This window comes from Urocitellus parryii, chromosome 5 (assembly GCF_045843805.1).
Source record: "Urocitellus parryii isolate mUroPar1 chromosome 5, mUroPar1.hap1, whole genome shotgun sequence".
In the NCBI taxonomy this organism is placed as follows: Eukaryota; Metazoa; Chordata; class Mammalia; order Rodentia; family Sciuridae; genus Urocitellus; species Urocitellus parryii.
Window position 1 is genome coordinate 50,599,915 of NC_135535.1, and position 15,908 is coordinate 50,615,822.

Genomic DNA, 15,908 nt, shown 5'->3' on the forward strand with positions numbered 1-15,908 from the left:
GAGCTCATATTCTTTTTTTTTTTTCTAATTCGAAGTCTGAGCTCCTCTCCTTTAAAGGGCAAATTTGGAGCAGGGTAAAACAGCTGTAAGAGCCAGATTGATCAACACAATCCACTTGTGACTTCTTTGAAATTCCTGACTCTTTGGGGAAAAAAAAAATCTGTGATTTCACTTAGGCTTTTTGGAGTATTAAAGCCCAATTTGCATTCAGTTCCAGATACGTTAATGATCTCTACTGTGATATATCTGTTCTTGCATCTCTATTTGCCATCCATCTCATCTCTAACATATTCTTTTCTTTAATGAATGTTTCCGTTTTCCCTTCTACAACTAAATAACAAAATAAAACAAAACAATAAGAATTCACTCTTCAGAAAATCATCCCCTTAATAACTCAGGACGTTCTACTCATTTATCTGTCTTTCCTATCTGTCCTATATGTACTGACATTCTGTGGTCATTTGCTCAACAACTGTTCAAACATCTTCTCATGTGTTTTCATTAAATATCTTCATCCCTAGCTACACATTAAGACTGTGTAGGGAGTTCACAGAAAATACTCATGCTTGTGTCTCCAGGCCTAATAAACAGAATTAATGGAGAGTAGGGCAAGTGGTATGTAGGTCAATGTTTAATAATTTGCTTTCTAAGAAAAAAAAAGTCTAGATTTGCAGCATTTGTCAATTTCCAGAGTGTAAATATTCTCACCATAGTGGATTTCCAGCTACCTGCTCCAGTACCCCACTGAATAGGATGCAAGCATCTCTTTCTCTCTCTCCCTCTCTGATTTTAATACTCAGAGAAGGTTAAGAACCTCAGAGTTAGATTACATCTTTCTCTGATGCATGACTCTGTTCAACTGATCTTCCCTACCACACCAAGAGTAGAGTTGGAATCCATATTTTCAACAGACCCTCTACAGTTTATAGTCCACCATGCAACAGTGAATACTGCAGTATTCACTGACTCAAATGCATAGAATTGTCAATTCACTTTCTCTTGATTTTGTTCCTGATAAAGGATGAAAGGCTAAATATATTTGGGATCTTCTATTGAAATATCCACTTTTTGTTTATATTTTGTTTTCTCTCAGAATGCTTACAAACACTGAGTATTTTTAGTGTCCACCTACTCCCACTGCGGGCTGCTAGGTTTGGAATCAGTAATGATGATTTTTTTTTTTTTTTTAATAGTAGCTCTGCTTTTATCCCCTCAAAATACAGGGTAATGATCTGAATTCACTTTCCTGGGATTCTTACTTGTGTTTAAAAGCTTCAACTTTCTTCCAAGCAGCATTTTAAAGAATAGTAGATCTAGAAGCCTGCCCAAGGGTCTCTTCCAGGCAAGGCAAGGGAAAAAGCTTCTACAATATTTTAAATTATAAAAAGGAGATCTACAAGGAACTTGATAACATCATGATACTGCTTAATGGCTTACTTCAGTAGGTTTTCTGTAAGACACCTCCTCGGTGTCTATTTAGATCCAGAAGGAAAGAGCACAGCAGTACATTCTTATACTTTAATAGTTGACATTCACAATCATGATTAGTTTCGTCTTCAATTTGTCTTCTTCAGTAGATATTTCCTCAATAAATGTGAATTTTATGCTTCTGCATATAGAATGTAGTTATGACAAACAGCTCCAGGTATATAGAAAAGTAAATCAAAAGTAAAGCTGGTTCCTAATTTTAGTGTTGTCAAAGACTTCAGAGACTATGATTCCTTCATGAAAGCAAGACCTGGGAATTCATTAATCTGCAAAATCACTAAAACTTAATTTCCTAGTTTCCCAGTCTAGTTGGGGGTATTTTAGGATCACCAGATGTTACAGAATAACTCAATGAACGAATGTTTTCCCCCCGTCATTATTCAAACAGTAATTTGCAACTCGTAAGTACTGTATTAAGTCAAAGGGATATAAACAGCTAAGTGGGAAGGATACAATTTGATATTTGAGAATTGATAAAGCAGGGGCTGGAGATATATAGCACAGTGGTTAGGGTACCCAGTTCCACCACCACCACCAAAAAAAAATAAAACAATGTAGAATACATAAGGTTAAATATTAATTTTACATGTGAGATACGACAAGTGTTTTGTTTAAAAGTACTTCTATTTGCTTTTACACTGAAGACCTTGATATTTTAGGTTTTTAGTGACACAATCTCAGACTATGTATTCCTGAGCTTTTACAACACATTTTCAAGAATATTTCCATACCGACATGATCACAACTAGAAAAGTATCAAAGGTTTAATTTGGGAATCTTTTTTTTTTCGGTATGAATTTTACTTTACTTCTTATACTAACTGGAAATGAAAAATCAAAACGATCATATTTTACCTGAGCAGGCTTCTTCTGAACGACTTGTTGTGGCTAAGGGAAAAACAGAAACAAAAACACAAATGAAAGTCAGGCTCTAAAAGAAAACACGCACAAAGAAAAAAATCAAGTACAGTACATTTTAAATGTAGATGAGTGTTTACAAAGCAAAGGAGAAAATTTAAAGTTTAAATGGTTCATCTAAGGTTAAAGGGTGCTTATTCATAATCTCTGGGTGTAAATACAATATAGGTCATCTCAATGAAAATGATGCTCAATTAAAGCCTGGCATACAAACCAACTATACTGAAATAAACTTACCCTTATTTGAAATACTTTGTTTTTGGTCTGCGTATCACAACATTTAAGCAAAGGATCTAATTTTTTAATATTTGGATTTTTAAAAATAGCTCTACTGAGATAAAATTTACATAACACACAACTCACCCATTTAAAGTATATAATTCAAAAAAAAATTTAGTATATTTAGAGAGTTCTGCAAACATTATCCCAATCTAATTATAAAGGCCTTTCATATCCCCTGTTATTTATCAGTGGTCTCCCCATTCCTTCCAAACTTCCCTAGCTATTTTTCCATGTCTGACCAGCCACGAATCTACCTTCTGTCTTTATAAATGTGCCGATTCTATACATTTAGTGTAAGAAGAATAATAAAATATTCATCTTTTGTGTCTGGCTTCTTTCTCTGGCGTAGTACTTCCTAGGGTCATTCATACTGTAACATCAGTAGTTCATTCCTTTTTATGCCAAATAATATTCCATTGCATACATGTACCACCATCCTCAGTTGATGAACATTTGGGCTATTTCCACCTTTTGGCTATTGTGAGTAATGCCTCTATGAACATCTGTATGTAAGTTTTAATGTGTATGTATTTTTATTTCTCTTGGGTAACCTAGGAGAAGAAATGCTGGGCGATATGGCAATTCTTTTTTTCCACTTTTTGGAACAGCTGCCTGATGGTTCTCCAAAGCAGCTGCAAAATTTTACACTCCCATCAGCAACATACGAGAGTTCCAATTTCTCCACATATGTGCCAATGCTTGTTATTGTCTGTCTTTTTTTATTATAGACATGAAACGGGGTGTGAAGTCGAATGTCATTGTTCTGATTTGAATTTCCCTCATGACTAATGATGTTGAGCATTTTTTCATGCGCTTATTGGCCATTTGTGTATCTTCTATAAAGAAATGTTTATTCAACTCCTTTGCTCATTTAAAAAATTGGGTTATTCATCTTTTCATTAGTGAGTCATAAGAGTTCTTTTTATGAATGGGATACAAGTCCTTTATCAGCTATATGGTTTGCAAATGTTTTCTCCCATTCTATAAGTTCGTGTACTTTCTTGATAGTATCATATGAAAAACATTTCGTTGTATCTACATCTCTATATATATTAAATTATATGTGTAGGCCAAAACTCTCCTCTCTTGAGTGAAACATCTGAGGGCAATCTTTTCCCTTGCTTAAATTAATTTTCCAATAGAGTTATTAAAAAATATTTGTTTCTCTAGTTTCGAGAAAGGCGAATTTAAAGTCCCAGCTTTTAAATGGATTACTTCCAGTTCTTGCTCTCAGGTCTGAATATAAGCCTTTCTCATTCCACCTATATATCCCTGAGATCTGCCAATACATTGAGTCACTCTGATGTGGAGAGAGACACGCTTTTATGGTACAAGCAAAAGAAACAGAATTCCTACAGTTCTGCAAGTAACAGAGGTTGGGTCAAATTCACAATAGTATAAGCACCTATGCATTTTCTGTCCTCTCACAGTTTTTGTGGTGGTGTGGTGTCCTATTGCCACATATTAAAGATGTTAAATAAAATTATCAGAATTAAAAAAAAAAGACACATGATAAAAATAAAATAACCAGCAAGATACTTTGGCTCACTTAAAAAAAAAAAAAACATTCTCCCTGGTTTCTTTCAATGGCCTTAGAGATGATGTCATCCTAAAAGCCCAGGTGAAATGGAATTAAGGATAACTAGGACTTCTAGCCTCTTAGGACTCAAAAGCGTGTGCTGAGAGTATTCATTTCAAAAGGGTCATTTGTAAGAACAGGCTACTTTTCTTCCTCCTCTTTTTTTCTCCCTGCCGATTACACCTGTACACATGTTTACTCCCAAACCGTTTCAAATCCACACACATTCTTGCAGGCTGACTGGTTCCTACTGCTCAGAAATCCCCCTCCTTTCTTGGCCCGGGATCCCGCATTCATGTGACTCCTGCACAGTGCGTCTCAATGAAATCCTCTGAAAGGGCTGCCAGCTCACCCAATTTTCCATGAATTAGGTCCTGACACTTCAATGAGGGGAAAGACAATGTCTGAACCCCTGCCAGCCCTGGCTGCCGGCCTAGTCCATGTCACAGAACTTCCCCAGCTACCCTTAGACACAGCACTTCATACTTCTCAGACCACCAAACAAACAGACCCTTGAATACTTTAATGCTGCTTGTGGTTAGGGCTGCCAGGATGTTTTCCCGGCCTCTGGCACCCAATGGCTCCAGACTCTGCCGAGAAAGTTTTTTTTTTGTTGTTGTTGTTGTTATTTTGTTTTGTTTTTATTTTTTATGAATGGCTTTGGTCGAAAACGCAGACCGAAGCATAATACTACTGCCATTCATAAAAAGGGAAAGGAAACCAACTGCTGGCTGCAAGGCTTTTTGGCCACCAAGCAAACAGCAAGTCTCTTATCTTCCTTGAGGCATCTCCCAGCTTAGAACTTAGTGTTAAGACCTAAACCAGCTCCTCGGGGTTCTTGGCACTTCAAACATGTTGGCCATCACAATTTTATGAGGGCTGAATAATATCAAATATGCATATTAATCGCTAGTGGGGTTAACAGTGTGTTTTCGTGTGCTTTAGTAAACGGGTAATGTTTTACACATGCATTTCCTACATAGAGGCTAAAAATCTTTTGTTTTCAACATCTGCCCCTTTGTGACTGGGAGGGCTCAGACCTTATTGTTTTCATTTTCTCACAGGGAAACTAAGGCATAGGGAATTTAGATAATCTCCCCGAGATCATTTTCGAAAACTAAAACAAATCGAGTCTATTAATTCTCTTAATCCTCTATATAATGTTCGGAGGGAACCTGTTCTCTTCCTTCAAAAAAAAAAAAAGTTAAATCCAGAGCCCATCCAGAGAAGCTAAATTTCCTGGCCTTGATTCCACCTCCAGATTCCCCTTCATCTCTGGGATCTCTTAGTACTCCTCAGAGCCTCACGGCCAGGGAAAGCTCAGGACTTCTAGCTCCCCCATCTCACCTGGAAATTTTTTAGTATCAATCGTGGAGGACCCGAGTAAGATCTTTTAAGTGTGAATTTCATAATGATGGTTCTATTGAACCGACAGCAAAATTTGTTCATTTAGACAAATCTAATGACTTCATTCCTGATAAACAATGAGTTTACATAGTATAAATGCTTTGTCAACTCAGCACGTAAACCCTGTAGTACAGGAGGTTTTGGGTTCATTATGTTGAGACTTACAACTTTCCAAAAGCTTCTCATGAAAACCCTCTCAGTCTGCGGTTGCAATCATTCTTCTAAAATACAATGGATTCGTTTGCTCCCAGGACAAAACCACCACCAGCAGGACTCTAAAGAAATGTTTTGGATTAATATAATATTTTTAAAAACCTGTGAGAACTGAAAGGCCCTATCAATAAAACATGTCAGTCAAGATGAGGACGGGTCCTCTGGCCACATAGCCTTCCGTAGGTTAGTGCTCTGTAGGTTAGCCCTTATCCATAGTGACTAACTCAGCCACAATCCAAACTAGTAAATACTTAAGTATCTTAGGGTGTAACATGCTAAGAAAGTGCAGAGTATAAGAAAGAGGAAAGAACATAGCTTTGAATTTCTGAGATCATACAGCAAACCAGCATCTCTTCAAGGGAAAATGGTTCTTGAATTCTCAAAGTTGACTGTGTATGTCGGTTTTTAAGATTGTGCTGAAAAACACCTGTGTAGGAAATGTTCTGCAATTTCATCTATTTCAAAATAATGGAGGCACTCTCCAGCCCTCTTACACCCTATGGTTCCAGGGAGTCTAGATAGTCTAAAGCTGATACTTAGACAGCTAAGCTCCCCTTCTCATAGGCATTGAAAGAAAATCCTTCATAACAAAGGACCCAGACATTAGCAGTTCAATTTAGTACTAATCTGAACATTAAATGAAAACAGGCTTGAATTCGGCTTAACCAACTAATTTTTAAAAAATGAAGTACAAAGTATAGTAAAGGAAGTATAATTGTTATGCAAAGGGTCTTAAGTTGACCTTAGAAAGCACCCCTTCTTAGATCATTGTGCAGAAGTGTCTTTGGGTTTTATGTCAGCAGCAGAATTTTAATCTAATTATATTTTTTGGTTTTTGCCAGCCAGTAGTAGGTGGTTTTGCTCACTTTGTGTTAAAATCAAGTGAGTATTGTTCAGTGGATAGGTACTTCTATTCCCTAACATAATCTTTTTTTTTTTTTAAAGTAGATTGTTTTATCATTCTCATTAAAAGTATAGGATGAGGCAGATTCCCTAGCTATTTACTAGAAAGGACTTAATAACTCTTATTTCTGGGAGAACTGGCAGACCCCTAAAATGTAACTCTCAACACAGCCCCACAAAACAACATCTCAAGCCAGGCCTGGTGGTGCAAGCCTGTAATCCCAGTGATTTAGGAGGCTAAGCAGTAGGATTACAAGTTCATGGCCAGCCTCAGCAATTTAGCAAACCCTGTCTCAAAATAAATAAATAAAAAATGACTGGGGATGTTGGTCAGTGGTTAAGCACTCCTGGGTTCAATGCCCAGTTAAAAAAAAAAAAAAACAACTCAAAGAATATGTTCAATTGTTGAAACTTAAAGTCAAATATGGTGTCATATTAAAAAATATTTGCTAAAAGGGTACTTGGTTTTAAGTTTCCAAAGAGTGCTTTATGCTTAAGGCAGCTTGTAGACATAGAGGGGGCTTGTGACTGTGTCCACAGAATCCAAACAACTTTGCCCATCTTACCTGTGCAACCCTATCATGTGGAAAAATTCTAATATCTGAATATACTTGCCGCTCAATGATTTCAACTACTTCTAGAGTGAACCGATTAGTTATTAACAGTAAAAATATGTCAAAAATGAAATAAGTAGATACAGCCTAGAGTTTAGATGAGTAATTGTCAAGTCTATGCAAATACTCCCACATAGCCTTGGACCATCGAAGCGGCAGCTTTACGTTATGTGATGTACTTCAATAGGTGCTCTTTTTGATGGGGTTTGAACTGTTTTTCTCCTTTAGTCTTTGTCCCAAGTTGTTCAAGGATTCAAAAAATAACCTTTTTCTCTCTATAACCATTCGCCGAGATTCACTTTTCATTTATGTGCTGAGAAATAGGCTTTCATCCTCAGGAATCTCACAGTGCTGTTCTGAATATACTTTCTTTGAATATGACGTTAACCTGGTTGGAGGAGGATTACCATTTTCAAAAATGAAAATTCTTTTCCTGCCTTTCATGAAATGATGTAATCAACACACTTGTTCATGGTCTCTGGACTTACAGTTTTAACATTTTTATATTCTAGAAGGTCAAGGTTTGTATTGGGATCATTTTAAGAAAATGCACTCCATGCTCTATATGTTTTAAAATTTTGCTTTCAAAAGCAAAAACAATTTTTTAAAAAGTCTTTACAAATCATGTGGAACTCTACAGCAAGAAGCAGACTAAATGGCACTTCTGACTGCAGTGCTGATGGAGGGTTCTAGGATCCATTCATGAATCTTTGCTGTTCTTGTGAGGAGACTTTCTGCCACCTCTGCCACCTTCAGAATGCCCCTGAGGGCCTCTGTGCAACTCCAGAGCTCAGGTAAAAAATCTCTGATCTCTAGAAGCAAATCCTCCATGAAGTCTGTATCACCAGGATAGGCGGAGGCAGAGCATCTTGACAAGCTTTCGCCCAATATGCCTCAATTGCTGGGTTGAATGATCTGAACTTGCATTGTTGTAGATCAAAATCCACCAAATATCAAATGGATTAGTCTAACAAAATCAAGGTAAGGCCTCCCTAATTCTGCTACATAATTTTTGTGACTTGACAATCACCTCTGTTAGCCAACAAATTTTTGCACCATCTATGTATCTACAATGTGCTCTCAATTCCCCTTTTTACTGCTCTCCAACCTGGGTCCTGATCCTTATACATATTTTGCCAAAAGCTACTAGACTCTGTGGTGAAGGGAGGGGCTTCCCTACACCAGGTGTGATGTTTCCACTTTCTCCTGTATACTTCTGCTCTTCATGCAGAGCATGGTGCCTGTCCCTGGACTACCTAGCTAACTTCTTATTCCCCCACCCCCATGTCCTTCTGAGCTCTACCTCTTCATCAAAACTGGATGCTGAAATAACTTATGCATTAGGAATTCTCTGTGTCTAACCATAGAAGCTCTAGAATATAAACCATAACTTCCAGTTCAATTAAAATTAAAATATAAATGTTTTGAATAACCAATAAAAAATAATAAATTAAAAAAAAGAAATAAAACCTACCTACTTTTCTGGGGGAAACAAATTATGAAAAATAAAACCACTTTTTCTCTTCAAAAAAAAAATAAAAAAATAAATTAGTTATTGACAACAATCTAGGAAAATTGAGTTTAAGATATTCCATAACGCCAAGTGGTCAAAAAAGTAATTTGATTTATCTAAAGAATATTTGGGGAACTAGATATGATAAAGGTTCAGGAATTTATTTCAGTTCAACTGTTGGTGCAAACAATATGAGGATGATCTGTGGTTATAGCTACCCAATCACACCACTATAGACCATTGCTCTTGGGTAGAAAGTTTTCCTATCTTAGTGGCTTCCTAAATTGAAAATGATCCTGCCCCCTAGTGGTGGGAGGCCTTAGTTTAAAGGAGGAACCATGGATCCTGTTCTTTGAACTTGGTTAGAAAAGAATTGGGTTGGGTCATCAATTCCATTCCTGTGCCTCCTGTGTGCACTTAGAGATGACTGTGCAACGTGTGGCTGCATGTACCCATGAATGGTTATAATTGGACAATAACATCTGGCCCTTCTAGTGCAAAGGAGATTTTGTAGTTCTCAAAGTCTCCTAAGAAGTGATAAGTCTATGGGGAACTTCAACAACATCTCTGGAATTTCTGTATGGTACTGGGGGCAAGGGGATGTGTTCTTTATCTCCTATTCTCCTTGGCTTCACTCTTGGACTCTAATACAAATGACAAAAACAAGCATCATCTCAAAAGTATTTATTGGATTATTATAGAAAAGTGCCCTTACTGCCACTGGCTTCATTTCATCTGTGTAAGGATCAGAATGGCTAGGAACTGCTCTAGTTGGTCTTGATTAACATCTGCCTGCATGTGGGTGGCAATAAGCCATGGCAGCTCTCTGAGGGCAACTGAGACCAACGCTTTGGAGTTTTGCCTTCCCTCTGGTGTGGGATGGAGGAGGAAGAGCAAAGAGGAAACCTTTAAAATCTGTGTCCTGATTAGTTTAGAAATTTGTCCTATAACCTGGTTCTGATGAAGTTATTCAGTGGCTTATCCAATACTAACTCATATTTGATGAACTAGGTGTGAGACAGGGAAGGGATATACAAAATAAAAAAGCAATGTGTCAAGAAGCCCAAAGTTTAATGGGGGAGATAAATGAGGAAACCTAGATTAAAGAATTCGTGCAATTTTAGGTTAATTTTTCCTATATTCTTAAGCACAAACAGGCATGCTCATCAAATATAGAGAAAAATTGTAGGAGAGAAGAAAGATGTAAGCACAAGTGGTCCTCCATACCCACTGGTTCCCCATCCATGGATTCAACCAATCATAGATGAAAATATTTGGAAAAACAAGCTCCTTATATAAAATGGCATAGTATTTGTATATAACCTACACACATCCTCCTGTACATTTTAAATCTTCTCCACGTTGCTTATAGTACCTAATACAATGTAAATGCTGTGCAAATAGTTGTTATACAGTATTGTTTAGAGAGTAATAACAAGAAAAAATAAAATGTCTATGCCCAGTACAGATACGTTTGAGATAATAATTAACATCCAAATTTGCTGTTAGAACTCCAAATCCGATGCTGTCACACTTGAAAGTCCATTTAAGATATACATCTTCTTAAACTTGAATGATTGTTCAGATAGTGGTTACATTAAACTGGATCTGGACTTAACTATAGGTTTATAAATTTGCATGTAACATGCACGTCTTATCTTGTATGCTTACCCATATGCGTAATCATGTAATTTAAAAAATAGTTCTAATTACTTTAATTTTGACTAAAGAGATTCGGGATCATTATTCCCTTGGTTCTAAAAACATTTGTCCAGGTTTTAGATTAAAACCTTTGAAAATGGTTTTACAAAATGATTAGACTATCAGTAATTTCCCAGCAGCTATGACATTTACACATGGAAACTGAATTTAAAAGGCTGAATCATGATTGTAGGCATTTATTTCCTTTCCTGAAGGAATGAGTCTGTAAATTTATGGGTAATCTCTTATGTTCTCAAGGATTACCAAGGGATGGTTTATGGTTGAGAGCTGATACTTCTATGATACTTCACTGAGTCAGAGCTCTCCTAGAACCCCAACTGAACACTATTTTCTTGGCACTAGTGAAGGGGCTGACTTTAGCAGTTGAGTTGTTTTCTTTGGAGGAAACTTAATATTCAATTTGAGAAATGTTGACTATTCCCGAACATTCATTTATATCCTTAAACTTTTTAAAGTCGTGAAAGTGAGTTTTTTCTCCCATATCCTCTCACTACCAGCATGGCTCCTGCACCCTGGTTTTCTCAGAGGCTCATTCCTAGATCCTCCCTCAAGGGTTCCGCTGGATTAATGTCTCTTTCCTCCGAATCTGTCAATTCAAATGTTTCTGTTCCTTTTTAAGAAAACCAGTTTCTCCATTCTACTTAGTTTCAAACCCAAGCAGAGCTTCAGGCATCCTCCTGAACAACCTCCCTCTCAGGGAATCTCTAAAACTGAAGATTCTGGGATCCGAATTCTGTCGTCTTAACAGCTATACATCTTTGTTCAGGATTGTTTAGAATCTTCCAGACATGCCTCTGAACTCTGCTTCGTGTTTGTATCCATTATATCAAACATTCTTGAATTACCAATCAAGATGAGAGGACATGACTCTTCTTTTTATTTTTATATTGATCCCATGATAATAACAGTGATATAAAGTATATGGAGTGGTTCAACTGTGCACCGATTTAGTCCTCACAACAGCTCTCTGAAGTATTGTCACTCAGATTCACACAGACTCATATATGCATTTGTTTAATTTATTGAAACCCAGCAATGTGGTGTTTCAAATATCATCCTGAATGAATCCTAAAGAAAATGATTTTCCAAAGATTACAAGGTCAGTAGCTGGTGAAGCCCCCATCCCAGCTCAGGCTGTATGACTCCCCCCTTCCACTCTCCACCAGCCACGCTGCTGCAGAAAAGAATTCTGGGTAATTTTTCAGGTTATTCTGTGCCTTTTTTTAAAAATGAAAAATCAGTGTTATATGTAACCATTATCTTTTATTTATAAAAAGCATTTGTTTTTAAGAAATAATAAAAACCTAGCTTTTCAGGACTGTGATTTCACTACAAAGAAAAATGGCCAAATAAGGAGAAAAAGTACATTTTAAAGCAACAATTTTTTTTAAAAAATCTTAGTTCAGAAGACTGTTTCTAACATAAAGGACAAGTCAGTATTAGGAAACTATTCTAAGAATGACGACTTTGTTCTGAAAAGTTTTTTTTTTTTTGTCAAAAAGATCAAGCTGTCTTAAAAATATAAATAGTACTTTTTTTCTCACTATATTTTTATAAAAGTAGAACTCCTATCCTGTTATAGTCCTCTATCTATCTTTTACATAATCCTTATGTTTCTTTTATTCTGTCAAAAACTCTGTAGAAATTTTAGGTAAGGCTATGGACACAAAAACAAAAACAAAAAAGTGTTATCTTGTGATAAACACTAATTATTCCCTTCTTGTTTATCATTTGCTCTAATATTTGATTGGGTAACAAATGTAAATTTTAAATTTCATGGTATCTACGACATAAGAAATATACAGACATAGCTCCTGTGTCTGTGGAGTTCATAATTTCACATAGTTTATATTATTGTCTGTGATCAAAATGTGACGAAGAATAAAGAAGCTCATCTCCCCTACACAGATGTCAGACAGGTGCATCCCATATACTCCCATGTACGTCATCAGACACTTTCCTTCTCATCCCCGTGGCTTTCTAGTTAACACATCTGCACATCTCTTGCCTTCAAACCCTTGTCCAGTCGGTTCTCTGTACTCACTGGCCAGTGCCTTTGTGCATGTGTTCATGTCTTTGGAATGTGACCACCCATGACACTTATTTTTTACCCATGATATACATAAATACACGCTTCTATATAGAGGGAATAGTTTCAAACACTCCATTTAAAGCCTGCTCATATTTATATATATTTATATTAAGCCACAATTACTAGTTAAAGCTCCTAACACTGATCACTTCATGCTGCAACCTCAGAGATGTTTCACAAACCCTGAGCAGACCAGCCACTGATGGAAAATTACAGAGTGATTCTTCCCAAGCAGGGAGAATGTCCACCCACCTGACTCAGCCCCCAGCACACCTTCTGTCTTCTGCATGGAATAAAGGTTCAAAACGCATTTTCAGTTAATTTCTAAAATGGTCCTATGGCCTGGAAGAAATCCTGCTCCTCTTCCAGTCCTTTTTCCTTCCGTGCTAAGTCCTGCCTTTTACGGATCTCATAAAGGGTACTTGTTACAAATGCAGATTCTGGACTGGACTCGCAGATTCAGGAGGGGCCTAGCAACTTTTTTTTTTTTTTTTTTTTTTTTTTTAGAAAAATACGGACCATGCTCAGGACACCTTGTCACGGGAAAGCAAAGCTTCCACAGCTCCAGTTCTCCCTTCAACAAGGCAGTAGCTGGCATGAGAGGGCAGCCTTTCAAAGATTCAAAAGTAGAAAGAGAAAAATGGGTATATTTCTAAAACATGATGAGACAAATGGTTATTTGGAACTAAAATGTCCCCCAAAGAACTGTGTCTCCAGGACTGGTGCCCAGGCTGTAGAGCTACTGGGAGGTGGTGGAACCTTCAGGAGGTAAGGCCTAGTTGGAGGGAGCTATGTCATACCCTCGAGGAGAATATTGGGACCCTGGTCCTTCTCTCTCTCTGCTTCCCAGCCACCATGAGGTGAACAGGCCTCCTCTGCACCTGCTCCCACCGTGATGTACTGTGCTAATACAGGCCCAAAGCCACAGGGTCCAAAGCATACCTGGATTGAAAACATGAGTCCAAAAAGCCTTTCCTTCCTAATTTGATTCCCTCAGGTATTTCTGTCACAGTGACAGCAAGCAAACACATATTAAATATGATTTTATCTGTCTGTATACTTCCCTATAAATGAGTGTATATGAGGAGGGATAATGGGAAGTAAGTCAATTCATAAGAACCTAGATAATGAATTCTGATGAGTTTCTTGTGGCCCAGCAAAGAAAATTCCTCTTGATGTGTGTGGGCATAAGAGTAAAGCCCAACTCAAACTGACTTAATAAGGATATTGTTTATCTAACATAACAAAAGCTTGGAGATGTTGCACCTCCCAAGTTCGTAAATTCAGAGGGGCAAGAATGATCAGAGATTGAGAGTCTTTCCATCTCGCTGCTTTACCATGTAACATTTGTTCTCAGTTTGTCACCTTCAGAGCCATAGAAGAGTAGCAGTGGCAGTTCCCGAAATGTCAATGTCCAGCCGAAGGAGAAACAGTTTTTTTCCTTCAGTCCTAGCAGATTTCCCTGCCCTCCTTAAAGGCCAGACCTGTCTGCAAGAGGAGTAGGACAACCATGACCATGGGCTTCAAAAGGTCAGGTTTACCCTACGGACATGGAAAAGGTCAAATGAGGAAGGTACGGAATGAACATAGTAATCACCAGTTTGGCTTTGCAAGTTTTTTTATTCACTGTGCTAGTTTTGTCTTCAGGACTGGTAAGAAATGCTTTCTTGCCTCCCTTGAAATCAGCTGCACATGATTCTCCTTTTACATTGTTGTTCTGAGCTCATACATGAAGATTTGCCTTTGCTGAGCTGTTTCTGGGGAGGCAGAAGAACGGCCCTCTTTGTAGAATGTACACATTTTACAGTTATTATGGAGGTGGTGTGAATGGTGTTTGCTTTCCTGGTCTGTTTGGAATTTTCCTCTGCTAAATCTAGATTTGAGTTCATTTCATTGTGGACCAAAGGGTGTAGCTGTTCCTGACAGCTAGTTAATGAGTGTGCCATGCTGCCTAAAAGCCAGCTGTAACTCATTGGTCATGTCCAAAAGAAATTCTAGAGACGGGTAGTAAATAACTAAGATGAGTTTCTGCCCATGTTCTGGAAATCAACTAAATGTCTAGTGCCTTTTAAGGGGAATCAACAGGAGTTCTGCTGGTTAAACTGAAGAAGAGTAGAGCCCAAGGGTGTGCTAGGGGCCCAGGGCTGCCTGGTGATAACTACTCCCTTTGTTTTATGCTGCTCTTCAACTCCCTGTCAGTCCAGCAGGGGAGGATCCCTACTCTGTGAACAAGTTGTCTATTGAAATGAGATGCTTGTCTCTCTGCAGATGCATCAGTATTCAAGTCCTTGGCTCCAGATAATACATGTTTCAGTATGTCTGGGCTTCTTGCCAGATATGTGTAGGTATCTCTGATCTTGGGAGGGACTGTTGGTGGTAGCTTTTTTTTTTTTTTTAAATAAAGGAAGGATGTTTGTAAGGTGCTCTTTTTGATTGCAGTTGCTGTTTCCAGGATATGGAGGCTACTCTGGAGTATTGGCCTTGGGAAAAATTCTCCCCAAAGAAGAAACTCAATTCACTTTTGCAAAGGTTAGGAGGCAAATGAGCAGTTCTACTCCCTTCATGTATAGGAACAAAAGTTCAAGAGAGAGGTGAAGAACAGGGCTTTGGAGCCAGAAAGACCTCTGAGATCAGTTGTGGAACCAGCTATATGTAAGCTGTGGGACTTGGTAGTAATCTAAATTCCAATTTTATAACTTGTATAATGTGGATACCTTATTACCTCATTGGCTTGTTAGGGTCATTAGAAACGGTGAATGTCTTTCAAGCACACATCACAGTTGCTGGCTGTGAGAACTTAATAAACACTATTTAATAGAACTATGGAAGGTGGCCGTGGTGGCAGCAATGGTCCTCACAGCAGCAGTGGTGACTTAACCCTCGATAATTACAGTTTGTGTTGTTCCGTATCAAAGAAATGGTATCACTCTGGACGATGATCAGAACACTCTCTGTATTATAAACTTAAAATCCACATGCTCCGATTGATTTGCCAGTATGTCACTTAAGCCTTGTCATTTCTGTGGCCTTCAAGATTCCGGTTTCAGCTGCACAGGAATAAGCATGACAACCAGGACAGGGTTTTTTATGTGCTTTGTTCACCTAACTTGCACAGGACAATGGCGATTTCCTTTGTATTGTGTGATGCAGAGTTCATAGGCATACATTTCACAGAGAT